The sequence below is a fragment of the Elephas maximus genome, chromosome 20 (assembly GCF_024166365.1).
Source record: "Elephas maximus indicus isolate mEleMax1 chromosome 20, mEleMax1 primary haplotype, whole genome shotgun sequence".
In the NCBI taxonomy this organism is placed as follows: Eukaryota; Metazoa; Chordata; class Mammalia; order Proboscidea; family Elephantidae; genus Elephas; species Elephas maximus.
In genome coordinates this window covers 12,593,038-12,620,256 of record NC_064838.1, presented here as the reverse complement: position 1 = coordinate 12,620,256, position 27,219 = coordinate 12,593,038, and positions in this window count along the sequence as shown.

The following is a 27,219-nucleotide window of genomic DNA, read 5'->3' as shown; positions in this document are numbered from 1 at the left end:
GTCACCATGGGTAAATCTCACCTATATTATGTTGAACAAGAGAAGCAATTCCCAGAGGAATACAGAGTTTGGTTTCACTTCTATCAAGGTTAATAACAGGAAAAGCTTAAAAATACAGTGTTCAGAGCAACAGACATAGGAGGTAAAACTATAAAGAAAAGTAAGGGAATAGTTATCACAAAGAATGGGATAGTGGTTATACCCTGTGGGGAGGGGAAGGAAGGAAGGGCGACGTGGCCAAGGAGGCCCTCATGGGAGTGCGTGTGGGAGGGTGGCGGACTTCAAAGTAACTGGCAATGACCTATTTTTCTTAAACTGAGTATTTGCTTTATTGATTTTCACATTATACATATACTCATATGATATATTTAACTATAAAAATTCATTTTCATACTGCAAAGCATGAAACAAGATCTGAACCAATGAAAGAATATATATTGTCACGGAAGGAGAACTTGGGAAGACTTGTTGTTAGTTGCCATCTAGTTGGCTACAACTCAAGGCAACCCTACGTACAACATCATAAAACATTGTCCAGTTCTGGGCCATCTTTCTGATCCTTCCTATGTTTTAGTCCCTTATTGTGGCCACTGTATATTTTGAGTGCCTTCGAATAGTTCATCTTCCAGCATTATATTAGACAATATTCTGTTGTGATCATTGGGTTTTCATTAGCTGATTTTTGGAATCCCATGTGTCTGTCAGTCTGTTGTACTGTGGTGGCTTGTGTGTTGCTGGAAGCTATGCCACCAATACTTCAGCAAGGCTACCCATGGTCAACAGGTTTCAGCTCAGCTTCCAGGCTAAGACAGACTAGGGAGAAGGAACTGGCAGTCTACTTCTGAAAAAAATTAACCAGTGAAAACCTTAAGAATAGCAGTGGAATATCATCTGATATAGTGCTGAATGAGGAGCCCCTCAGGTTGGAAGGCACTAAAAATACAACTGGGGAAGAGCTGCCTCCTCAAAGTAGAGTCGACCTTAATGATATGAATGGAGTTAAGTTTTCGAGGCCTTCATTTGCTAATGCTTCCTGGCTCAAAATGAGAAGAAACAGCTGCAAACTTCCATTCATAGTTAGAATGTGGAATGTATGAAGTATGAATCTAGAAAATTGGGAATCATCAGAAATGACATGAAATGCATAAACATCAATGTCCTATGCATCAGTGAGCTGAAATGGACTGGTATTGGACATTTTGAGTCAGACAATCGTATGATATACTATGCCAGGAATGATAAATTGAAGAGGAATGGCATTGCATTCATCATCAAAAAGAATATTTCAAAATCTATTCTGATGTATAACTCTGTCAGTGATAGAATAATATCCATATGCCTACAAGGAAGACTGGTCACTATGACTATTATTCACATTTACGCACCAACCACTAAGGCCAAAGGTGAAGAAACTGAAGATTTTTACCAAGTTCTGTGATCTGAAATTGATAGAACATGCAATCAAGGCACATTGATAATCACTAGTAATTGAAATGTGAAAGTTGGAAACAAAGAAGAAGGAACAGTGGATGGAAAACATGGCCTTGGTGATAGAAACAACGCCAGGGATCACATGATAGAATTTTGCAAGACCATTGACTTCTTCATTGCAAATATCATTTTTCACCAACATAAACAGCAACTATACACATGGACCTCACCAGATGGAATACACAGGAATCAAATCAACTGTATCTGTGGAAACAGACAATGGAAAAGCTCAATATCATCAGTCAGAACAAGGTTGGGGTCGACTGTGGAACAGACCATCCATTGCTCATATGCAATTTCAAGTTAAAGCTGAAAAAAATTAGAACACGTCCATGAAAGCCAAAGTATGACCTTGAGTACATTTCACCTGAATTTAGAGACCACCTCAAGAATAAATTTAACTTACTGAACACTAATAACTGAAGACCAGACGAGTTGTGGAATGACATCAAGGACATCATACATGAAGAAAGTGAGAGGTCATTAAAAACATGGAAAAGAAAGAAAAGACCAAATGGGTGTCAGAAGAGACTCTGAAACTTGCTCTTAAACATAGAGTAGCTAAAGCGAAAGGAAGAAATGGTGAAGCAAAGGAATTGAACAGAAGATTTCAGAGGCAGCACGAGAAGACAAAGTAAAATATTATAATGAAATGTGCAAAGACCTAGAGTTAGAAAACCAAAAGGAAAGAACATGCTTGGCATTTCTCAAGCTGAAAGATCTGAAGAAAAAATTCAAGCCTCAAGTTGCAATATTGAAAGATTCTATGGAGAAAATATTCAGTGATGCAGGATGCATCAAAAGATGGAAGGAATACATAGCCACTGTACCAAAAAGAATTGGTCAACATTCAACCATTTCAAGAGGTAACAGATGATCAAGAACTGATGGTACTGAAGGAAGAGGACCAAAGTTGCATTGAAGGCATTGGCGAAAAGCAAGGCTCCAGGAATTGACAGAATACCAACTGAAATGTTTCAACAAACAGATGCAATGTTGGAAGGGCTCACTCGTCCAGAAATTTGGAAGACAGATACCTGGCCAGCTGACTGGAAGAGATCCATATTTGTACCCATTCCAAATAAAGGCGATCCAATAAAATGTGAAAATTATCGAATAATATCATTACATAGCATTCGATATAATTTATATCAAATATTACACAAAAGTAAAATTTTGCTAAAGAACATTCAAAAGCAGTTGCAGCAGTACGTCGACAGGGAACTGCCAGAAATTCAAGCTGGATTCGGAAGAGAATGTGAAATGAGGGATATCATTGCTGATGTCCAATGGATCTTTGCTGAAAGACGAGAATACCAGAAAGATGTTTACTTGTGTTTTATTGACTATGCAAAGGCGTTTGATTGTGTGGATCATGATAAATTATGGATAACCTTGTGAAGAATGGGAATTCCAGAACACTTAATTGTGCTCATGGGGAACCTGTACGTAGATCAAGAGGCAGTCATTAGAACAGAACAAGGGAATACCGTACAGTTTAAAGTCAAGAAAAGTGTGCATCAGGGTTGTATCTTTCACCACACTTATTCAATCTGTATGCAGAGCAATTAATCCAAGAAACTGGACTATGTGATGAAGAATGCAGCATCAAGATTGGAGGAAGACTCCCCAACAGCCTTCATTATGCAGATGACACAACCTTACTCTCTGAAATTGAAAAAGACTTTAAGCATTTATTGATGAAGATCAAAGACCACAGCCTTAGGTACGAATTATACTTTAACACAAAGAAAACAAAAATCCTCACAACTGGACCAATAAGCAACATCATGACAAATGGAGAAAAGATTGAAGTTGTCAAGGATTTCATTTTACTTGGTTCCACAATCAACACCCATGGAAGCTACGGTCAAGAAATCAAATGACCCATTACACTGGGCAAATCTGCTGCAGAAGACCTCTTTAAGGTGTTAAAAAGCAAAGATGTCCTTTTAAGGACTAAGGTGCGCCTCACCCAAGCCATGGTGTTTTCAATCACCTCAGATGCATGTAAAAGCTAGACAGTGAATAAGGAAGACTGAAGAAGAATCGATGCCTTTGAATTATGGTGCTGGTGAAGAATACTGAATATACCATGGGCTGCCAGAACAATGAACAAATCTGTCTTGGAAGAAGTACAGCCAGAATGCTCCTGAGAAGCAAGGATAATAGACTTTGTCTCAGGTATTTGAACATGTTATCAGGAGGGACCAGTCCATAGAGAAGGACACCATACTTGATAAAGTAGAGGGTCAGCGAAAAATAGGAAGCTCCTCAACAAGATTTGTTGACACGGTGGCTGCAACGATGGACTCAAACATAGCAATGACTGTGAGTATGGTACAGGACCAGGCAGTGTTTTGTTCTGTTGCACAGAGGTTCACTATGAGGCAAAATTGACTTATGGGACCTAACAACAACAACAACAAATTTTGGAAGTAAATCACCAGGCCTTTCTTCCTAGTCTGTCTTAATCGGGAAGCCCCGCTAAAATCTGTCCATCATGTGTGACCCTGCTGGTGTTTGAAATACTAGTGATATAGCTTCCAGCATCATGGCATGTCATGGCAACACACAAGCCACTACAGTACGACAAAGATGGACAGTGGTGGGAAGACTACTGCTATAGTAATATAAATTCTTCCAAATTTATGTATATTTAATTCAATTCAAGTTGAAATCCTAGTTTTTTGTGTGTGTGTGTGGAATTAGATAATTGTTTTTTAAGGCTCCCAAGGGAAAAAAAATGCCTGAGCATAATCAAATCAGTATGGTGGTGGCATAACAACAGACAAATCAGTGGAACAATATACATAGTACAGAGCGAAACCCAGGTAATAAGGGAACTTAATATATGACAAAGGCAGGAAAAGAGAAATTTATTTAATTTCACAGAAAGTTCATGGAAAGTAGTCCATGAACTACCTCCTTTGCCATGAGTCCAGACGAACTGAATGCTCTCTTAGAGAGCTCTGTGTATTAGCCTTTTGAATTTTTTGTCTGGTAATTCCATTGCCTTATCTTCTCTGGAAGGTTTTCTGGTTCTTTATTTTCGTCGCTTGCTCAGGCCGTCTTATTCTGCTTCTTTATGTGATTCGATGTTGATTATTGTCTCTGAAGCATCAAGAAGTTATTATATTTATTTATTATATTTTTGTTTACTGTATCCTGAATTTTTGTTTTGTTTTGCTATGTCCTGGTAGGCTGGGCATGTGGGCTACTCTGGTCATTAATCTGGCAACATTGAAGCTCTCACTTCCTGTCTTCAGGTGATCAGAGCAGCTACCAGGTGTGTGAGCCTGGGAGTCTGTTCACTGTTTTTGTGGGGCTACTGAAGACGTAGGCAGCGTTTTTGAGGAGGTGATGGATATATCCAACTTTTCACCTGGCCGTGGGTGCAGAGGGTGTTCTCCCTGGTTGCTGGGTTGGGTGTTGCGCCTGTGCTCTGCTCCTTACCAGTTGGCAGGTGACCAGGTCATTGATCACCGAGTGTGTGGTGTGGAGCCTCACCTACAATCCTGGGCAGCCTGGGCTGCATGGGAGGGTTTAGAGCAAGCACAGATCTCTGGTTGCAGTGGGAGGCAATGTGGGGGACAAGGAGGGGACTGTGGGCTGCCCCTGGGTGCCTGTACGGAGGGTATGCCCCTGTCCACTAAAGTGTATAGTGGTGGGGGTATGCAGCCAATCCTTGGGGGCCTGGTGCCATTGGCTGGAGGGATTGGTGGTGCCACTGGTTCTCAGGCCTCGTCATTGTGTGGCCAGATGGAGTGTGTGGTACTGCCACCCCTCAGGCCCCCAGTGTGGGTCAGTGAGGTCCCTTTTTAGGGAGTGGGACAGTGTTGAATGCCACAGATCTGCTGTTCCTACTTGGCTGCTGCAAGTGAAAATGGGCTTTGACTGGAAGCCCTGTGTATTTTGTCCTAATGAGGGTGTGCTATGCCAGGTCAGCCTGCAAGGCACTGGTGCAGGTGATTGGTGGGGGTCAGGGGCTGCAAGTCTGTGGGTCCTTTTTGCCAGTGGCTAGGCGAAAGGGTGGTGCAGTGGTTAAGTGCTACAGCTGCTAACCAAAGGGTTGGCAGTTCAAATCCACCAGGTGCTCCTTGGAAACTCTATGGGGCAGTTCTACTCTGTCCTATGGGGTCGCTATGAGTTGGAATCGACTCGACAGCACTGGATTTAGGCAAAGGGGCAGGTGCCTCTGGATTGGGCCATGATTTCCCGGCTTAGGGGGCATGGTGGTGTTGAATGCTGCTGGACTAGTGTTGGAGCAGGGAGGGGGATGGATAAGGAGAAGGGAGCTCTCCTCAGCTGTGGAGCTCTGGTTGGGGAAGGGGTGTGGTACACGCAATGGGTCGGGAGCTTGCACTTAATTTTCACAGGTCTGACGTTGCTCCTGTTTGGCTCTGGAGGTGTGTGCCCAGTCACTGCTGCTTAGCTGCACCAGGTGCGGTGAGTTTCAGCTTGGGATGCTACTGCTTGCCTCAATATGTCTGCACTTTGTAGATTCAGCTAGCAGGGTGCCAGTGATATGATGATCTGAAATTCCCTGTTTCCCCTGTTTTTGGGTTGTCTTTCCTTCCACCTGTGGCTCAGTCCAATTCTTCAGCTTTGTCTTTGATGCTTAGGATTCCTAGATTGTCATGTACATCCAAGTCACTTTTTTGCGGGGTGGTTCTTTGTTGTAAGAGAGAAAACATGAAGTGTCTGACTATTGCACCATCTCGGCCCTACCTTCTGAATGTTTTGATCAAAGATTTTATAGAATAACCATGATCAAAAGGGGGAAAATGCAGAACATAGTTTCAAACACTAATGGGATTCAGGCTTTCTGGAGTCACAGAGGCTGGATGAACCACCAATTCTGTTGCACTGAGATAATATTTAAACCTTAAATCAAAAATATCCCTTGAAGTATTCTTTAAGGCAAACAATAGTCTAACTTAATTAGTAAAGAATGTCTGCCTTGAGCATTGTGCTCTTTTAAAGATGTATATGGGATCAAATTGACAGCACAACACAAAAGGTTAGATAGGAAACTTAGGGCGCAGTGAGTTTATGTTAATGAGGGAGGAACAATTCAGAAAAGGAGGGTGAGAATGGTTGCACAACTTGATGAATATAATCAATGTCACTGAATTGTACACGTAGAAATTGGTGAATCGGTGTATGTTCTGCTGTGTATATTTTCAACAACAAAAAAGAGTAAAATGACATATCAAAAAAAGGAAAAATGTGCAACATATGCACAGACTGTTTCCAGACGAACGATAGATGGCCACTACACATATGAGAAGATACCCAACTTCATAAACAGTCAAGGAAATGGAAATTAAAATAACAATTTGCAAAAATTGAAGAGTCATAACATCTACTGGCAAAAATTAGAAGTGAGGTTGAGAAGAAGGGTAAAATACACTTTAATGTACATATAATGGAGTACTGTTCAGTAATAAAAGAGTGAACTATTAAATACATGCAGCCATATGCTGAGTGAAAAAATATGACAAAAGTGAGTACAAACTGTATGATTCTACTTATATAAAATTCTAGAAAATATGAACTAATACTATAGTGAGAGGAAGCAGCTCAGTGGTTGTCTGGGCAGATGGGGAGAGATTGGAAGGAGGGATCAAAACAGGGCACAAGGAATCTTTTGGGGGTATTGGATGTGTCCACCGTCTTGATTGTGGTCATGATTTCATGAGAATATACATATATCAAATTTTATACAGTTGTACATTTTAAATATAGAAGACTTATTGTAGCTGTGATGGTTAAGGCTGTGTGTCAACTTCGCTGGGCCATGATTCTCAGTGGTTTGGCAGTTACAATGTAGCTTGGAAGCTATGTAATGATGTAATGACTTCCATAATGAGATCAAATATAATGTAATCACCTTCATGATGAGATCTGTTATGAGCAGCCAATCAGTTCAAAGGGAGTTTCCTTAGGGGTGTGGTCTACATCAATAAAGTGGAGTTTCTGGCAAAGCTCGCTGGCTTTTGCTTACTCTGGATTCTGCAGTTGGCTCCTGCTCATCCGACCTCCGGTTCTTGAGACTAGAGTAGCATCTCACTTGCTGACCTTAGGATTCGTCAGCCTCTGCAGCCTGTGAACCAGTGGCCTGCCATCTTACCTGCCAATCTTGGGATTTGTTGGTCTCTGTAGCCTGTTAATTGACCCGCTGATCCTGGGTTCTCCAGCAGCTACATGAGTCAGGAGAAGCCTTCAGCCTCACCCACAGACTTGGAACTTCCCAGCCTCTACAACTACATGAGCCATTTCGTTGATGTAAATCTCTCTCTCTTTATATATATATATACTTCACTGGTCTTGATCCTCTAGAGAGCCCAGCCTAAGACATTTGGTACCAAGATAGTTCTGGAGAAACGAAATTGTAGGGATGAGTTTTCTAAATTGATTCTCAAGTCTAGTTAGTCTTGGAGTAGTTGATGACACTGATTTCAGTTGTAAAGAGGGGACTGCTAATCCATGATGTGAGGTGGTAATAGAAATATGCAAAATAGCACCACCAATAAATCAGGTAATGGTGAGAGGCAAGGCTCTGGGTGATTGCATTTTTTATACTTTTCTACAATTTTGTCAGAATGAGAAATATAAGGAAGCTGGTTGGTTGGTCCTACTTTCACTAGATAAAGTGGTAAAAGAAAGAGATGAGCTCAGGAGAATACTCCCTCTTCATCTGCTAATCCACCCTCTCCAGTAAAACCATTAGTCCCTCCACCCCCATCTGATGATATTAACCCAGCTGTGTCTGAAGAGCCTTTGTCTGAGCCATCCCCTGGGGAAGTATCTGAGTCATTGCCTGTGACATCGTCTGAGGCAAATGCCTTACAAGACGTTTCTGATGTCCCCGGGACACAGCCTCACACTGATTTTTGCTTCTAGACCTATAACTAGACGTAAGTCCCAGAGAGCCCCAAAAAGTGAAGTACAAAGTGTGATCCAGGAGGAAGAATGTTACACTCCAAAAGAACTGCTTGAGTTTTCTAATATGCACAAACGGAAACCTGGGGAATATATGTAGGAGTGGCTATTAAGAGTGTGGGATAATGGTGCAAGGAACAAAAAGTTGAATCAGTCTGATCTTTTTTATATGGGCCCACTAAGCACAGATCCTTCAGTGTTTCAACTCGAGAGGTTAAGAAAGGACCTAATAGTTTATTCTGTTATCTTGCTGAAGCATGAATTACATGATGGCCCACACTAAATCAAGTTGAAGTGCTAGACCTGCCTTGGTATACTGCAGAAAAAGGAATCCAAAGACTTAGGAAAATTGGCATGTTAGAGTGCACTTATGGGGTTAGACGCAAAGACACACGCATAAAGTGCCCAGAGGACACACCTTTTACCACAATGGTGAGGAACAAATTTGTGAAGGGAGCACCAGCACCTTTGAAGACTGCTTTGATTACTATTTTATGTAAGTCAGATTTGACAGTCAAAACTGATCTAACTGAATTAAGACACCTGACTACAATGGGGCTGATTGAACCCCATGGTGATAGGGACCAAGTGGTGGCACTCAATCAACAAAGTGGGCATGGTTACCATGCTGGAGAGGGGCGTCAAAGCAGTAATCAGAATAGTCTGACTCATCTGGACTTACGGCACTGGCTGCTTAGTCATGATGTCCCTAGGAGTGAAATATATGGGAAAGCTACTAAATATTTACTTGATCTGTACCAGCAGAAGAATTCTAGGTTAAGTGAAAAGCAGCCTAACTTGAATCACCAGAACAGAGAGTCACGATCCTTTAATCGAATCCCAGATTTGAGCCAGTTTACAGGTCCATAACTTTTTGAATGAAGGGGAAGACGGGTGCCCTAGACGAAGGAGCCTGCTACACTGCCAAAACTTCATACTGTTCATCTTTCTACCAGCCTTCCACAAAAGGATCTATGGCCATTTATCAGAGTGATCGTTCATTGGGAGAAAAGAAATAATCAGACTTTTCAGGAGATTACTGGATTCTGGCCTTGAACTGACACTAATTCCAGGAGACCCAAAACGTCACTGTGGCCCACCAGTCAGACTGGTGGCATGTGGAGGTCAGGTTATTAATGGAGACTTAGCTCAAGTTTGTCTCACAGTGGGTCCAGTAGGCACCCAAACTTATTCTGTAGTGATTTCCCCAGTTCTAGAATGCGTAATTGGGAAATACTCAACAACTGGCAGAACCCCCAAGTTGGATTTTTGACAAGTGGAGTAAGGTCACTATGGTAGGAAAAGCCAAGTGGAAGCCATTAGAACTGCCCCTACCTAGGAAAACAGTAAATCAAAATAATACTACATCCCTGCAGGGACTGCAGAGATCATCGCCACCATCAAGGACTTGAAGGAAGCAGGGGTGTGATTTCCACAATGTCTCCATTCAACTCATCTATCTGGCCTGTGCATAAAATAGATGGATCTTGGAAAATGACAGCAGATTATTGAAAACTTAAGCAGATGGTGACTCCAATAGCAGCTGCTGTTCCAGATGTGGTTTCATTGCTTGAGCAAATCAATACATCCCCTGGTACCTGGTGTGCAGCTGTTGACCTGACTGATACCTCTTTTTCCATACTTGTTTCAAAGGACCATCAGAAGCCGTTTGCCTTCAGCTGGCAAGGCCAGCAATGCAGCTTCACTGTTCTACGTCGAGGTATATCAAGTCTCCAGCCCTATGTCATAATTTAGTCTCTGGGTTCCTTGATTGCCTTTCCCTTCCACAAGATGTCACACTGTCCATTACATTGATGACCTTATGCTTATTGTACCTAGTAAGGAAGACGTGTCAAGGGCTCTGGACTTACTGGTAAAACATTTGTGTGCTCCAAACACCAAACCTGTTGCTACCAAGTCAATTCCAACTCATAGCGACCCTATAGGACAGAGTAGAACTGCCCCATAGGGTTCCCAAGGAGTGGTTGGTGGATTCAAGTTCCTGACCTTTTGGTTAGCAGCCCAATGCTTAACCACCGCACCACGAGGGCTCCATGGGAAATTAATCCAACAAAAATTCAGGCACCTTCCACCTTAGTAAAATTTCTAGGTGTTCAGTGGCATGAGGCATGCTGAGATATTCCTTCTAAAGTAAAGGATAAGTTATTCCATCTGGCCCCTCTCACAACTAAAAAGAAGGCACAGAGTCTGGTGGGCCTCTTTGGATTTTGGAGGCAACATATCCCTCCCCTCATTTGGGTGTGCTACTCCAGTCTATTTATCAAGCGACTCCAGTTGTGAGTGGAGTCCAGACCAAGAAAAGGCTCTGCAACTGGTTCAGGCTGCTGTGCAAGCCACTCTGCCACTTGGGTCATATGATCCAGCTGATCTCATGGTGCTTCAAGTGTTAGTGACAGATAGAGATGCTGTTTGGTGTCTTCGACAGCCCCCTACTGGTGAATCACAGCACAGACCCTTAGGATTTCGAAGCAAAGCCCTGCCATCGTCTGCAAATACTAGTCTTCTTTTGAGAGCAAAGTAAGTTGCATGAGGAAGTGGCCCAAATGCCCAAGGTCTCCGCTCCTGTCACATTATCTACCTTCTCCCAGTATGCACCTATGGCTTCCTGGGGAATTCCTTATGATCAGTTGACTGAGGATGAGAAAATTCGTGCTTGGTTTACATATGTTTCTGCAGGTATCACTTTAAAGTGGACAGCAGCAGCACTGCAGTCCCTTTCTGGGACTTCCCTAAAGGACAGTGGTGAAAGGAAATCCTCACAATGGGCAGAACTTCAAGCAGTGTATCTGGTTGTTCACTTGGCTTGGACGGAGAAATGGTCACATGTGCAATCGTGTACTGATTCATGGGCTGTGGCCAATGGCTTGGATGGATGGTCAGGGACTTGGATGGAATATGATTGGAAAGTTGGTGACAAGGAGGTATAGGGAAGAGGTATGTGGATAGACCTCTCTGAATGGGATGAGGAAGTGAAGATATGTGTCTCGTGTGAATGTTCACCAAAGGGCACCCTCAACAGAGGAAGATTTTAACAATCAAGTGGATAGGATGATACACTCTGCGGAAATCAGCCATTCTCTTTCCCCAGACACTCCTGTCAGTGCCCAATGGGTTCATGAGCAAAGTGGCCATGGCGGCAGGGATGGAGGTTATGGACGGGCTCAGCAACATGGACTTCCACTCTCTCAGGCCAGCTTGGTTACAGCCTCTGCTTACTGCCCAATCTGCCAGTGTCAGAGACCAACACTTAGTCCTTGATATGTCACCATTACTTGAGGTGATCAGCCAGCAGCCTGGTGGCAGGTTGATTACATTGAACCATTTCCATCATGGAAAGGGCAGTGTTTTGTCCTTGCTGGAACAGACACTTACTCTGGATACGGATTTGCCTTCTCTGTACTCAGTGCTTCTGCCAAAACTACCATCATAAATTTACAGAATGCTTTATCTACTGTCATGGTATCCCACACAGCACTGTCTCGGGTCAAAGAATTCACCTCACAGCAAACTAAGCGCCCGTGCCCCTTGATCTTATGTTCTCCATCACCCTGAAGCAGTTGGCTTGATAGAACAATGGAATGGCCTTCTAAAGATGAAATTATGGTGCCAGATAGGTGGCAATACTTTGCAGGTTTGGGGCAATATTCACCAGAAGGCTGTGTATGCTCTAAACCAGCATTCAATATAGGGTGCTGTTTCTCTCAAAGCCAAGATTCATGGGTCCTGGAATCAAGGTGTAGAAATGGGAATAACACCACTCACTATTATCCCTAGTCACCCACTTGTAAAATTTTTGCTTCCTGTCCCCTTGACCTTATGTTCTGTGAGTCTGGAGGTCTTAATTCCAAAGGAATAAATGCTCCCACCAGGAGACACAACACTGATTCCATTGAATTAGAAGAATGCCACCTGGGCACTTTGGGCTCTGGATCAACAGGCAATGAAGGGAGTTATTGTATTGGCTGATGTGATTGACCCTGACTACCAAGAGGAAATCTAACTGGTATTGCATAACGGAGCTAAAGAAGATTATATGTGGAATACAGGAGACCCCTTGGCACGTCTCATAGTACTACCATGCCCTGTGGTTAAAGTCAATGGAAAACTACAGCAACCCAATTCCGACATGACTACTAGTGGCCCAGGCCCTGCAGGAATGAAGGTTTGGGTCACCCCACCAGGCAAAGAACCACAATCAGCTGAGGTGCTTGCTGAGGTTAAAGGGAGTACAGAATAGATGGTGCAGGAAGGTTGTTCTAAATACCAGCTACGACTGTGTGCCCCATTGCAGAAACAAGGACTGTAATTGTTAAAAGTATTTCTTTCTTGTATGTACACATCAAATATTTTTATTTTTTTCACTCCTAAAATGTAAGATGTAGACAGGGCTAGTAAATTTTTGGTTGTAGGAGTGTTAGTCGTATTATGTTAGGCACAAGTTGTTGTTTTTGTTGTTAGGTGCTGTTGAGTGGGTTCTGACTCATAGCAACCCTATGTACAACCAAATGAAACATTGCTGGTTCTGTACCATCCTCACAATCATTGTTATCCTTGATCCCATTATTGCAGCCACTGTGTCAATTCATCTCGTTGAAGGCATTCCTCTTTTTTGCTGACCCTCTACTTTACCAAGCGTGATGTTCTTCTCCAGGAACTGGTCCCTCCTAATAATATGTCCAAAGTAAGTGACCCAAAATCTTGCCCTCCTTGCTTCTAAGGAGCCTTCTGGCTGTACTTCCAAGACAGATTTGTTTGTTCTTCTGGAAGTCCATGGTATATTTAATATTTTTCACCAACACTGTAATTCAAAGGCTTCAATTCTTCTTGGGTCTTCCTTTTCATTGTCCAGCTTTCACATGCATATGAGGCAATTGAAAATACCATGCTAGGGTCATGTGCACCTTAGTCCTCAAAGTGGCATCTTTGCTTTTCAACACTTTAAAGAGGTCTTTTGCAGAAGATTTGCCCAAAACAATACGTCATTTGATTTCTTGACTGCTGCTTCCATGGTCATTGATTGTGGATCCAAGTTTGACTTCATAATTGTCTTTATTTAGAGATGTGTTATGGGAGCCAAGTTGACAAGGGGTGGCCTGGGCTGGTTACGGTTGTGTGTCAACTTGGCTGAGCCATGATTCTTCGTGGTTTGGAAGTTATGATGTTGTTTGGCAGCTATGTAATGATGTAGTCACCTTCAAAATGAGATCTGATACAATGTAACCACCTCCATGATGAGATCTGTTGTGAACAGCCAATCAGTTGAAAGGAAATTTTGGGGGAGGAGTGTAGCCTGCAATCAATATAGGTGGACTTTCTGGCAAAGCCCACTGGCTTTTTTCTTTCTGGATCCTGAAGCTGGCTCCTTTTCATCTGACCTCTGGTTCGTAGGACTTGAGCTAGCAGCTTACCTGCCAACCTTGGGATTCATCAGCCTCCACGCTGTGAACCAGTGACCTGCCATTTTACTTGCCAGGGTTTACCAGCCCCTGCAGCTACATAAGTCAGGAGAAGCCTCTAGCCTGACCCAAGACTTGGGACTTCCCAGTCTCTACAACCATGTAAGGCATTTCCTTGTTATAAATCCCTCTCTGTATATATTTATATACTTCCATGGTTTTGCTTCTCTAGAGAACCCAGCCTCAGACAATCATACCTCAGTAAGAATACACACACATGGAGTATGTGTGTGTGTGTGTGTATAACTACGTGAGTAAAAAGAAAGGGACTAAACCAATAAACCAAACCCATTGCCACTGAGTCAATTACGACTCATAGTGACTCTATAGGACAGAGTAGAACTGCTCCGCAGAGTTTCCAAGTAGCGGCCAGTGGATTTGAACTGTTGATCTTCTGATTAACAGTCTCAGCTCTTAACTGCTGCTCCCAAGAAAGGTACAGCAGGTATAAACTACTAAGAATAATCGCTTGAAAATAGGCAAGTGAGTGGAGTGATGCTGGTGGGAGGAAAAACAAGTTTAGAATGGAAAACAGGAAATACTGCATTAGAAATAAGGACAAATATGGAATTTCCACAATAAGAAATAAGGGAAAATATTAAAATTACCAATTCAGATTGTTGGTTTTACAATTCGTACACCACTTGAGTTATTTTTTAAACTTTTATGTGCTGTTAAGTAGTTGTGTCTGGCTCAGAATCAGGGAGACATATCTTTTGATAACTTGTTGAGCCCTGGAGTGCTTTCCCAAATTTTGGCCTGCTTTCTCACTTTTTGGTTTGCTATCAGAAATGACAGTCAGCTCTGCTTGTTCTGCTTGCTTGGCAGCATTTTTCGTACTTTTACAATTTTGTGTCTAGTTCTAACAAAGTAAGTTATTGAATCAGTTAATCAAATTATTCAACCAGTCAGGACCCATTCTATTGCCAGTTACGGAAGCTCAACTCACACCAGCTTAAGCAAAAAAGGAAATTTATTTATTTTGTCTTTTGTGGTTTGCTCTTTTGTTATTATATTACAGAATCCATGTTAAAAGCTAGGCCTAACAGAGTTAACTTGCATTTTCTTCTAAGAACTTTACAGTTTTAGTTTTCACATTTAGGTCCTTAATCCATTTTGAATTTGTTTTTGCGAATGGTGAGGCAGGAACCCTGGTGGCGTAGTGGTTAAAGGCTACGACTGTTAACCAAGAGGTCGGCAGTTCGAATCTGCCAGGTGCTCCTTGGAAACTCTCTGGGGCAGTGCTACTCTGTCCTGTAGGGTCGCTATGAGTTGGATTCGACTCGACGGCAGTGGGTTTTTTTTTTTTTTTGGATAGTGAGGCATGGATTCTGTTTCATTTTTCTGCATGTGGACATCCATTTATTGAAAGACTCTTCTTTCCCCATCAAATGAACTTCTATTGAGCTCACGTTTTCAAGACAAAATAGCTAATTTTCTAGTATCTTTACGGCTCAGAGCCTCCTAAAGTTATGCTTACCTCCTTCCAGGAAACTGAGAAGGTGTGGTCTTCCTTGAGGATTACATTTCAAAAGAGATAACTCCCAGGTTCTTGAGGAAACATCCTTGATTTTTCAAAGACCCTGAGAAAGACCTTAGGATTCCAAGCTTTCTAAAGTGAATTCTGAAAGAAAGAGGGGAGGGGAGTCTTTTTCTTTATTTTCAACAGAGAGCATTAAAATTCTTGTAGTCAACATGCTCAACTGCAAACTAAAAGTTGGAAATTTGAGCTCACCCGGAGCCATCCCAGAAGAAAGGCCTGGTGATCTGCTTCCGAAAAATCAGCCATTGAAAACCCTTGGAACACAGCTCTACTCTGACACGTGAGGTTGCCAGGAGTCTGGGTCAACTTGATGTTAACTGGTTACTGGTACTGTTTTTAATTTGTATTTGCCTTTGCAACCTACGTGTGAATATGTTTTCTTCTACGTGTTGTGCTTGGCACTAGGTGGGCCTTTTCATTCTATAAATTAAAGTTTCCTTTTCATTGATACACACCCCCACCCCCCATTTTCCTCTGTTCTCTCTTTTCAAGATACCCTTTAGTGGCTGTCTGATCTCCTGGGTTGTTCTCTTTGGTGCTAACTTTTTCTGTCATATTTTACGCCTCTTTCTTTTCTTCATTCTTTTATTTTCTAGCTTCTCTTTGGAATCTTTTACACTTAAGCCATTATATTGCTAACCTCTAACTCTTGTCCTTTAACTGTCCTTTTACATAGCATGTGTTTGTTGTCTTATAGATGTGATATACTATAGTCAATGGTCCCCGGGTGGCACAAACACTTTGCACTAAAGTGCTAACCTAAATACCGGCAGTTCAAACCCACTTAGCAGCACTGCAGAAGATAGGTCTGTCTCACTGAATAAGCTATTTGGATTTTCTTAACTTCTGCTTCTTTCTGAGTTTGCTTTTCTGTCAGCTGATTTTGTCTTCTACTTTCCTCTTGTATCTGGCGATCCTTGGCTTTCTGTTCTTACTTAAGAAGAATGGCATAGGTAGCCCACATGTGCTGCTTCTAACCTTGTGTGAACTTGCCAAGGGGGCTCCTTTCCTCCACAGGAATCTGACAAAGAACTCCCAGCCCCCAAAAAGGCCCAAAAGAAGGGTTCGCAGCCTCATTTAAAACCTTAGCTCTTTCCAGGTAGATTGTTCAATTAGCCTCCGCTATGCCACCAGGGCCCCAGAGAAGAGCTGGTTGTGGTTTAAGATTTGTGTTTGCTCTTTTCCTTGGGCCTGACTGCACCTGGCCCCCTTTGCATACTAGGATGTCTGGTGGCTCCTAGGATGTTGTGTGGTTGTCTCATTTTAAAAAAGGAAAATGACAAAAGCAGGTAGGTTTAGTGATAAAGCTGAATAGGTGCTGGCTTAGGGAGAATAGGAAGGACTTAGGGGAAGTCTTTATTTAGTTTATTTTTTAATGATTCAATTTAAATTGTGTTTTTGAATAGAGAATATTCAAAATTCAAAATACAAAAATAGGTATACAACAAAGTCTTCCTCCCACTCCATCTTCTTGATGTTTGATTCCCCTCCCTAGAGATAAACGGTGTTGGTGTTTCTTTCTGAAACTATTCCATGTGTATGAAAATAAATATACATATATTTACATACATATTGGTGTGCATTTGCATACATTTGCAAAGAATATACACAATCTGTTAGGCTGCAGCACATGTTTTTGTAACACAAATTCTCTACGGGAGTGGTAAATTAGGGGAACATGGCTGTATGTTGCTTAGGTACCTACTGGTTACTTTCCCAGAACTATAATATTGAATATACAAAGCACTGCCAGCAAAACAAACAAATCCGTCTTGGAGAAAGTATAGCCAACACGTAGGGGGCATATTTACAGAAACTTCTCAGATTTAACCAAACACTTCACAGGACTGAGTTACTGAGCTTGAGCACTAAGGATCCTAAGTCTCAGGGGACATCCAGGTCAATTGGCATAACATGGTTCAGAAAAATAATGTTCTATATCCTACTTTGGTGAGCAGCATCTGGGGTCTTGAAAGTTGCAAGCAGCCATCTAAGATACAACTATTGGTTTCCTCCCGTCTGGAGCAATGAGGGCAAAAAAAACCAGACTCAAAGAAGCAATTAGTCGAAAGGACTAATGGCTCACATGAACCACAGCCTCCTCTAGCCTGAGACCGTAAGAACTAGATGGTGCCCAGCTACCACCACCAACTGCTCTGACCAGGAACCCAATACTCGGTCCTGGTTAGAGTGGGAGAAAAATGTAGAACAAAATTCAAATTCACAAAAAAGACCAGACTTGCTGGTCAGATAGACACTGGAGGAACCCCCGCGTTTATAGCCCTAAAACAGTCTTCTAACTTGGAACTGAAGCTACTCGCAGAGATCACCTTTCAGCCAAATAACAGACAAGCCTGTAAAATAAACAGTATCACCCCTGAAGAATGTGCTCCTTAGAACAATCAACCATATGAGACCAAATGGGTAACATTTGCCCAAAAGCAAAGATGAGAAGGCAGGAAGGGGCAGGGAAAGTGAAAGAATGAATGGGGAACCCAAGGTGGAAATGGGGAGAGTGCAGACACATTTCAGAGATTGAAACCAATGTCATGAAACAACTTATATATGAATTATTGAACGGGAAACTAATTTTACGTGTAAACTTCTACCTAAAGCACAATAAAATATTCAAAAAAGAAAGAAAGAAAATATATCCAGAGTGCTTCTTAAAAGCTAGGATGTCAAGACTTTGTGTTGCTTACTTTGGACATTTCATCAGGAAAGATCAATCACTAGAAAAGGACATTATGTTTAGTAAAGTAGAGGGCCCACGAAAACAAGGGAAGCCCTCCATGAGACGGATTGACACAATAGACTCAAAGATGTGAGGATGACCCCAAATCGGGCAGTGTTTTGTTCTTTTGCGTGAAAGATTGCCATGAGTCAGAGGCTACTCAAAAGCCAATAACCAACTACGGTAATGTTTCATTCCACCAAGTACCAGCAATTGAACACAAAGCTCACTACTCAGCTATTACCAGTAGGTGGCGCTCACACACTGTATACGGTGTCCACTCCCCACTCCTTTCTCTCGGGTCAGTTTGTTATATTGTATGGCTCTCGCTTATCTTTGTACATTTTGCCTTTGTCTCCAAACTCAGCAGCCTTAACCCGTCCTTACAGTACTTTCCAACAAGCTACCTTCACTTTACTTTTAAAAGTAGAGACCTTTTTACAATTTTAATTATAAGGAATTTTAACATGTCCTTTTCACTGTACTAACCTCTTTTCAGACTGAACTTTCATTAGCGTTCTTCACAAAGTTGCATAGATTTTCAGGGATGTGCTTCAACCTTGATGTTCTCAGAAGCCAGTTACTTTTAGTGCGCGATGTTGAGGAATACATTTTTCAGGAACACGTATATGTTTTAGCAGAAATATTTGCACTGCCCTCAGATTTTAGATAAATGATAGCATACCGTACACATTCCTCTGAACTTTGCCTCTTTTTGAACAACACTCCCAAAACCAAAACCTGTGCCTGGAGTCTATTCTCGCTCACAGCGACACTGTAGGACAGAGCAGAACTGCCCCACAGGGTTTCCAAGGCTGTAATCTTTACAGAAGCAGACTGCTGCATCTTCCTCCCGTGGAGTAGCTTCTAGGTTCAAACCACTGACCTCTTGGTTAGCAACTGAGCTCTTAAACACTGCACCACCAGGGCCCATAAACAGCCTCTTTACCCCTTTTTGCAGCTGCAGAGTGCAAGTACAGAGAGAGAGAGAGTGCAATCCGGATCTCTGATTGGATTCTGCTTCTCTGCCATGACTTTCTGGTCAGCTCCCTAAGTACTAACCCAGTATTCCACCTGGATTTTGTCTACAGAGTGAATTCTCTGAGACCCATAGAATATATAGAACAATTTTTTTTTAATGAGTTCATATGCAGCTTTTTTTAAGGAACAGAACCCTGTTTAACATGAGTTGCTCCTGAAGAACCTGAAACCTCCTGCCACTCACCTCTCTCGCTGTTGCACGGAATTTCTTCAGAGTCCAGGCAGCAGGTACACCTGGATTTAATCCAGACACACCACCCAGGTCAGGAGGCTGCGAGGACAGCACCGAGCGGCCTGGGACCTAGAGGTTCCTGAGCAGCCAACTTAAATGTCAGTTCCCATATCCCTGTCTCAGCGTATTAATTAGAACTCTTCCAACCACAAGTGGCTTAAGAAAAATGTTACTCACTGGTCACATACTAAAATGGCTGAGGGTCAATCTGGCTCCAGACACAGCTGAATTCAGGAGTCAAGAGATACCATCAGGAGGGGTTCTTCCTACCTCTCGGCTCTGACTTTCATGGTTGTCTTCATTCTCAAGCTCCTGTGTGGGTCCTTGGCAGCTCGGAGCAGACCTCTCATAAACAACTGGGCTGTTACACCTCGGCTTTACATCCTCTGAGGTTCAAGTTCAGGAGAAAAAGCTAAAAGCCTTTTCTGGTAGCAAAACCCAGAAGTCCTAAGATGTGCTCCAATGTGACCGACTGGGTCCTTGTGCCTATGCCTGAAACAATTGCCATGGTCTGGGGGAGATGATCGCTGCTTGGCCTCAGTTTGGGTCACCTGATGTATCCCCCCACTGAGCACAGAGCCTAAGACTAAGGAAAGGGTGGATCCAGAGCTTTGACTGAGGATTTTTCCCATGTCTGGAAACTGACTCATCATGAGCTTCCTGATTGGCAAAAGACATCTCTTGGGAAGGTGAGGCACCCTTCTTGGGACACGGAAGCTCTGTGTTGGGAACCCTCCCAGTCTCTCCCTATGTGTCTCTTCTTTATGCTGATCCTGATTTGTGTCCTCTATATTATTATGGTCACACATATAGCACTTTTCATGAGTTATGTGAATTTTTCTAGTGAATTATTGAACATAAGGGAGTAGTGAGAGGGGCTGGGGACCCCTAAATTTGTAGTGAGTGGGTCAGAAGTGATGGGAACCCTGGGAGTCCCAAGATTGCAGCTAGTGTCCGAGATCTTGGGCTAACTTTGGAAGACTGTGTCCTTTAACTCGTGAGATCTGACCTGGCTCCAGGTGACTACGGTCAGGGGAAGATGTCCTACATGTGCAGCGGGTGTCAGAACAGAAGTGGCAGAGAAGTGGGAATTTTGATTTGTGTTGATTATCATCTTTGTAATGCTGTATAAAATCTTTATTTTAAATCTTTGTAAATTCATGGCTGAACTGGCAAAGATGTAAGGGAAATCCTCCGAGGCTAAAAACAGAGTGGGAACATGATCCAGGGAGGTAAGCAAGACCTACAGCTGCCTACTGTCTCAGAGCATCTGTCAATCTCTGTTAACCTATATAAAAAACCTATAACTGTGTTTTAATGGCCAGGCAGCGGACAGGAGACAAACCTAGGGCCCACAAAAAGTGGGAAACAAACTGTAGACCTTCATATAAAGCTTGGAGCTCTGGTGGTGCAGTGGGTAGGAGCTAGGGCTACTAACCAAAAAGTTGGCAGTTCGAATCCACCAGCTGCTCCTTGGAAACTATATGGGGCAGTTCTACTCTGTCCCATAGGATCACTATGAGTTGGAATCAACGGCAACAGGTTTGTCTTTTTTTTTTTTTTTTTTTTGGTATATAAAGCTTAGGTATTCAAATTGTTACTCTTTCAAGGGAAGGGTGAATTCCAAAAGAATTTTGACCATAAAGGAATATGGCAAGAACATTTATCTGTCTCTATCTTGCTTCTGGTGGTGCAGCGGTTAGAGCTCAGCTGCTAACCAGAAGGTCAACAGTTTGAATCCATAAGCCACTCCTTAGAAACCCTATGGGGCAGTTCTACTCTGTCCTGTAGTGTCGCTATGAGTTGGAATCGATTCAATGGCAACAGGTTTGGTTTTTTTCACATCTTGGTTCTGGATAGAAAGACAGAAAAAATGTCCTTTGAGAATCTGTAAACTCAAGATACCACACATGTAGATTTGAGGACTGCCTTAGTCCTCCAATGACAAGGTCTTAGATACAGGTAGTTTTGAGGATGACCTTGGAAATCACAAATGAGTGAGTCAGGAGAGCGAAAGGGAAAGGGATAAAGACCAACAAAGTGTGTACTGTGGACAATCTGGGCCAAACCAGCTGGGGATCTTTTGGGAAACGTAGAATTTACAGCCTAAATTTGAAATAACAAAAAACTCGACCTAAGCATTTTTAAAATCCTGACTTTGTAGTGACCCCAGGTGCCTGGCAGAAAGAAACTAAACTCTTCTCTGGAAAAGTGGATTCCTTAACCTAGGCTCCAAAGATTTCCCACAGATATAGTTCTAACAAGCATGAGCTCATAATAAAAAAATCATAGATCATATAATTAAATAACACATCATTTGTGAGAGTTAGAAGGAGACTTGGTGGCACAGTGCTTAAGCACATGGCTGCTAATTGAAAGGTTGGCAGTTCAAATCCACCTTTAGTTCCACTGGAGAAAGATGTGGTAGTCTTCTGTGAAGAATACAGCCTTGGAAACCCTATGGGGCAGTTCTACACTGTCCTATAGGGTCACTACGAGTCAGAATCAACTCAATGGCAATGGGTTAATGGATTTTTAGTGAAAATTGGTAAAATAAAAACAGCAAAGACTTCAGAAATTAGCTTTATTTGCTATGAAAAGTAAAAGAAGTAACATAGTAAAGTTAAAGAAATAAAATAGATCATCACTGGTATGATAGGAACAAGAGATTATCAAAAAAGGAAAAATATTTGAAAAAGAAGCAAATGTAATATTGTGGTGAAATGTTCTTTTATGTGGCCTCCTGCCTTGGTGCTTCGGAAAAACAGCTTGGGAGATTTTTCCTCTAAGCCCTAAGGAGTTACATTTGCCCTAGTTTTTTACCCCAGAGGGTTTGTTACTTTTGTCCAGGTTAATTGATATTTCCTGAGTAAGCCATAAACAACTTGATAGTTTAATATTTTTTTATCTAGCCCTGGGCGGCAGTCTGCCCTGTGATTGTTCTATTTTACACTCCTTGCAGGGATTGGTCTGTTTACTATTCAAATTCAATGACTCGCTGTCCACTGAGAGGACTGGTATGTTTGTGGTCCGGCTGGGAGGGCCACACTTTGAAATTGACAAGGAGTTTGCTGGTATAAGCAGCCAACTTCACAGAGGTTTACAGAGGCAAGAAGAGAGAAGAAGCAGAGAGAGAGGAGGCAAGAAACCTCCTAAAAGAGCAGAAATACACACCAAGGACTGTAATACTGGAGATGGTAAAAGACCCAGAAGGGGCCCTGCAGCAGAGTTGGCAGTGATGACAGAAAACTGCTACTAGGAAAGCAGCTTAGAGCACTGAGCAAGCTGCTACACTGGCTATGAGCTGGGTTAGTTAGTAGTGGAGAGACTGATGGCAGGGGGGCCAAAGGAAGAGAGGCCTGCATGACTGAGAGGGAATGTGTAGAGTCAAGAGGAAGCCTGTCTTGAGAGGGCTGAGAGGAGGCTCACATGGCTGAGAGAGGGTGTGCACAGCCAAGAGGAGGCCTGCATGCTGAGATGGGGTAGCACAGCAGAGAGAAGGGCCTTCCTGCTTGCACAGCAGAGAGAAGAGTCTGTTTGCTCACACAACCAGGAGAAGCTGAGAGGGCGGTCCTGCACCAAAGGACTGAGAGGTGTGCTTTCCACTTTGGGGGAGCCTTCCAGACTTTGCCTACATGATTCCTGATTCTGATCCTGAGCTGTAGCCTGTCAATCCTAATCCAAAGTTGTACCCAGTTACATCCTTAATAAACCACTTAACTGTATGTGCAGTTTGTGAGCTCTGTGAGACGTCGCAATGAATTGCTGAACCTAAAGAGTGGAGGGGGCGTGGCTGGTGTCAGAGGTGGACTAAAGTTGGAAATCTGTGATATATTTGACCTCCACCTCACAGGATCGGCTTTGCGCTCATTCTTATATTTGAAATTGTTCATACATATCCAGAAAATTTTAATTGAATTTAAAACTTAACAAAATGGGTAAAAGCAGATCGCACATAACTGCAGCAGAAATCAGTGCACTTGGAAAATAATGATGAAGAATTTAGCCAGAATGCAGCAGGGAGAAATAAGGATATGAAAATGTAAAAGGAGTTGGGAGATGAGGAAGCTAGTTTGAGAAGATCTAACATATGTCTAATCAGCATTTCAGAAGGAGATACTAGAGAGAATGTAAGAAATGAACAACTGAAAGGGATACTGAAGAGAGTTCTCTAGAATGGAAAATTAAAAAATTATGAATTTGGAGACTATCATGGATTGTGTCCCCCCCCAAAATATGTGCCCACGTGGTTAGGCCATGATTCCCAGTATTCTGTGGCTGTCCTCCATTTTGTGATTGTAATTTTATGTTAAGAGGATTAGGGTGGGATTGAACACCACCTTTACTTAGGTCACCTCCCTGATCCAGTGTAAAAGGAGCTTCCCTGGGGCGTGGCCTTTTATCTCTCAGTTGATAAAAGGAAAGGGAAGCAAGCAGAGAGTTGGGGACCTCATATCACCAAGAAAGAAGCACCAGAAGCAGAGCACATCCCTTAGACCTGGGGTTCCTGTGCAGAGAAGCTCCTAGTCCAGGGGAAAATTGACGAGAAAGACCTTCCTCCAGAGCAGACAGAGAGATAGAAAGCCTTCTCCTGGAGCCGATGCCCTGAATTTGGACTTGTAACCTACTAGACTGTGAGAAAATAAATTTCTCTTTGTTGACGTTTCCGTTATGGCAGCACTAGATGACTAAGACGGAGACTGAGAAATACTTAAAATAATTCCTCAGGCAGAATTTTTGAAGGAAAATAAATCCATGCACACCTCATATTTTGAAGTAAAACTCCAAAGACAAAGAGAGGATTTTAAATGCAACCAGAGAGAAGGTACATTTCCTTCAAAAGAAGTCAGAAGGTAATTGAATAACATCCTTAAAGTGTTTGCAGAAAATACGGTCAAGCTAGAACTGCATCTCTAATGAAGCTGTCTTAAAAAAAAAAAAAAAACGGGTATAATTAAGATTATTCAGAGAAATAAAAACTGAGAGGGCTTACCATCAACAGATACTTACTTTTAAAGGAACTTAAAAAGGTTGTACCTTAAGGAAGAAGAAAAATCCTATCAGAACGGTCTGAACTACAAGAAAAAAAGGAAAGTTTTTTTCTTAATAAAAAAATGAGTAAATCTAAACAAACATAGACTATATGAAAAAATCAAAACCTCCAATTTGTGTGGTTAAAATAAATCAATATAGAACTAAAATTCAAGAAAAGATTACTGTATAACAAGGAGCAATCTAAAGGCGTGGTACATTCAGATAGAGATTAATGATTACTTTGAGAATCTGTTAAGTGCACATGTTTTTTTAATCAAGGATTTCAAGGGAGATGGCTAAAACAAAAAACAGAACTTCTCTTAAATGGCAGGAGAGGGGAAGAGGGAGGAATAAACTAAACCAGTAATGGGAAGGGGGGTGGGAAGGATAAGAGAAATTCTGAAAATGTTCCTAGAAGCACGCAGTGGTGAAAGTGAACAGTTGCAATGTTTCTTTCCTACTTCAAAATAGTTTTTTTATTTTTTTTTAAACAAAGTTGACAGTTTTTGCCACTTAATTGCAAATCTTTTTGTGAGCACTTCCTTGGCTCTGAGGCTCTAGGGTCTTCTTTGTGAAGTTTGAGGCAATGGGGTTTTATCCCACCCGTTAGGAAAAAAGAGTCTGTCTAGAGAGGCTGGGCCCTAGCAGGGGCTAAACAGGGTAGAAGAATGTTCCCGTTACAGTAAAGCCCTCTGCTTCCTGCTATTTCAGATTCTCTCTCTTGTATGTGCTTTTCCAGGGAGTTTTCATGATTGACCCCAACCAGCTTCTGTAGCAGGGGGTAGGAACCATGGAAATTTCCGGGCTCAGATGGAGCGGCACCGTCCCCCACCCACATCCCCTCAGCAAAGGCTGCCAGTGATAGCTGGCTTTAGGCTAAGTCAGGAAAGCCCAGTAGCCCAGCCGCCCACTGCGTCTCCGCAGACAGTCACCTAAGGAATCCTGCCCTTCCTCCCTTCCCTGCCCCAGTAGAGCCTGGAGAGCAGGGGCCTGCGGAAAGGGAAGGCAAGGAGGTTCCTCACAGCACTCCGGCTCCCAGGAGCCTGGGTCTGTTCTGGGAAAGGGGAGGAGCCAAGCTTTGATGATTGTAGTTCTAGAAAAGTATACGACTGACTCTTAAATGCCAAGCATGAGACCATTTTAATAACCAAGTTATAGACTGTCTGGAATCCAGTTCTGATGTTCAAGGACCCAGGATCCAGTGAGGAGATGATGACCTGACAAAGCACAGGTAAAAGTAGTGATTACAAAAAAAGAAACCGTTTTCTGTTTACACCCTGATTGATTTAAAAGCCCCCCACAAATATACCACACAAACAGGTTTAGGATTATTTCCCGACTCCATCTCAGGGTGAGGAAGGCGTTTCTATCTGCGCATGCACAGTTTTGCCACCAGGACTGGAACTCAGACCTGTGGCTTTTGCAGATACAGAAACAGCCGCTGGTTTTTCTAAGTAAGCAAAAGCAAGGGGTGGCGTGACATCTTATTTCCTACAGAAAAGAAAAACAAAGACCTAGAAACTTCTAAGGCCATTCATGTGGGGAGGGCAGGGGGCAGGGGAGACAGGAATAGAGGAAGTGGGGGGAGGATCGAGGGGCCACAGAGAGGAAGACCATCTATCTCAGAGACCTAGGCCTCAGATTTAAAAAAAGAAAAAAGGAAGTTGCGGGAATCAGGCAGTAGGAGACCATTTCGTGCAAAAATATCCAAACAAGCTGACATTTGTTTACCGGCATGAAAAATGACAAGAATTCCCATGCAATCTGGCCATAAAAGGACTGGTTTAGAAACACTGAAGAAGAGACATTAGTAGCACCCTAAGCTAAGGAAGAAAGTAAAGATGCCTCCTTCTACCACGGTCTTTGCTTGGTTTCTTATCACCAAGTTAAAGTCTTTTTAAAACTCAGTGGTTAACAAGTTTACAAAACAAATCAAGACGGATTTAATTTAAATTCAAATGCCCTTGTTCGGTGCCTGAATTCTCCCCTGCAAGCCACCTAGCTGTGCTTCTCCAATGGACTGAGCACACAGGTCACCAACGGTCTCCTGAAAGCACAGCTTCTGGCAGCAGGTCTGGGGCTGGCTGCAATTCCACGTCTGTCTCTACCAGCTCCCAGTAAATCACACTTGGAGCAGCGAGAGTGTAACCCCCCACCGGCTGCCAGAAGTTTTCTTTTACAGGAAATGGAAGGGAAAAAGTTAACATTTTCCATAGACTCTAAAAAAAAAGTGTTCGTTTGTTTACTGAACTCATTAATACCTCCCGTGAGGCTGGCTGCAGGGCAAGCATGATGCCCGCCTCCCCCAGCTCAGGGAGATGCAGGGGGCTGTGGGCCGAGAAACTGCTGCATCCTCCCTCTTCCTCGCTCCCCTCCAGGAGGCCCTACCCCCTGCTCTGCTGGTACTGACTGCATCATGCCATCGCTTGGGTGGGCGTGACCTGACAGAGGATACTGTCCCCTGTCTCTAAAGGCCTCATAGTTACAGAGGGCAGGTGGGGTTTCCACACCTCTTCATCCTCCCTGGAAACACTGGTGGCATAGCGGTTAAGTGCTATAGCTGCTAACCAAGAGGTCAGTAGTTCGAATCTGCCAGGCGCTCCTTGGAAACTATCAGGCAGTTCTACTCTGTCCTATAGGGGCGGAATCAACTCCACAGCAGTGGGTTTGGTTTTGGGGGTTTCATCTTCCCTGGACTCAGTTTCTCCCTCCTGAACCT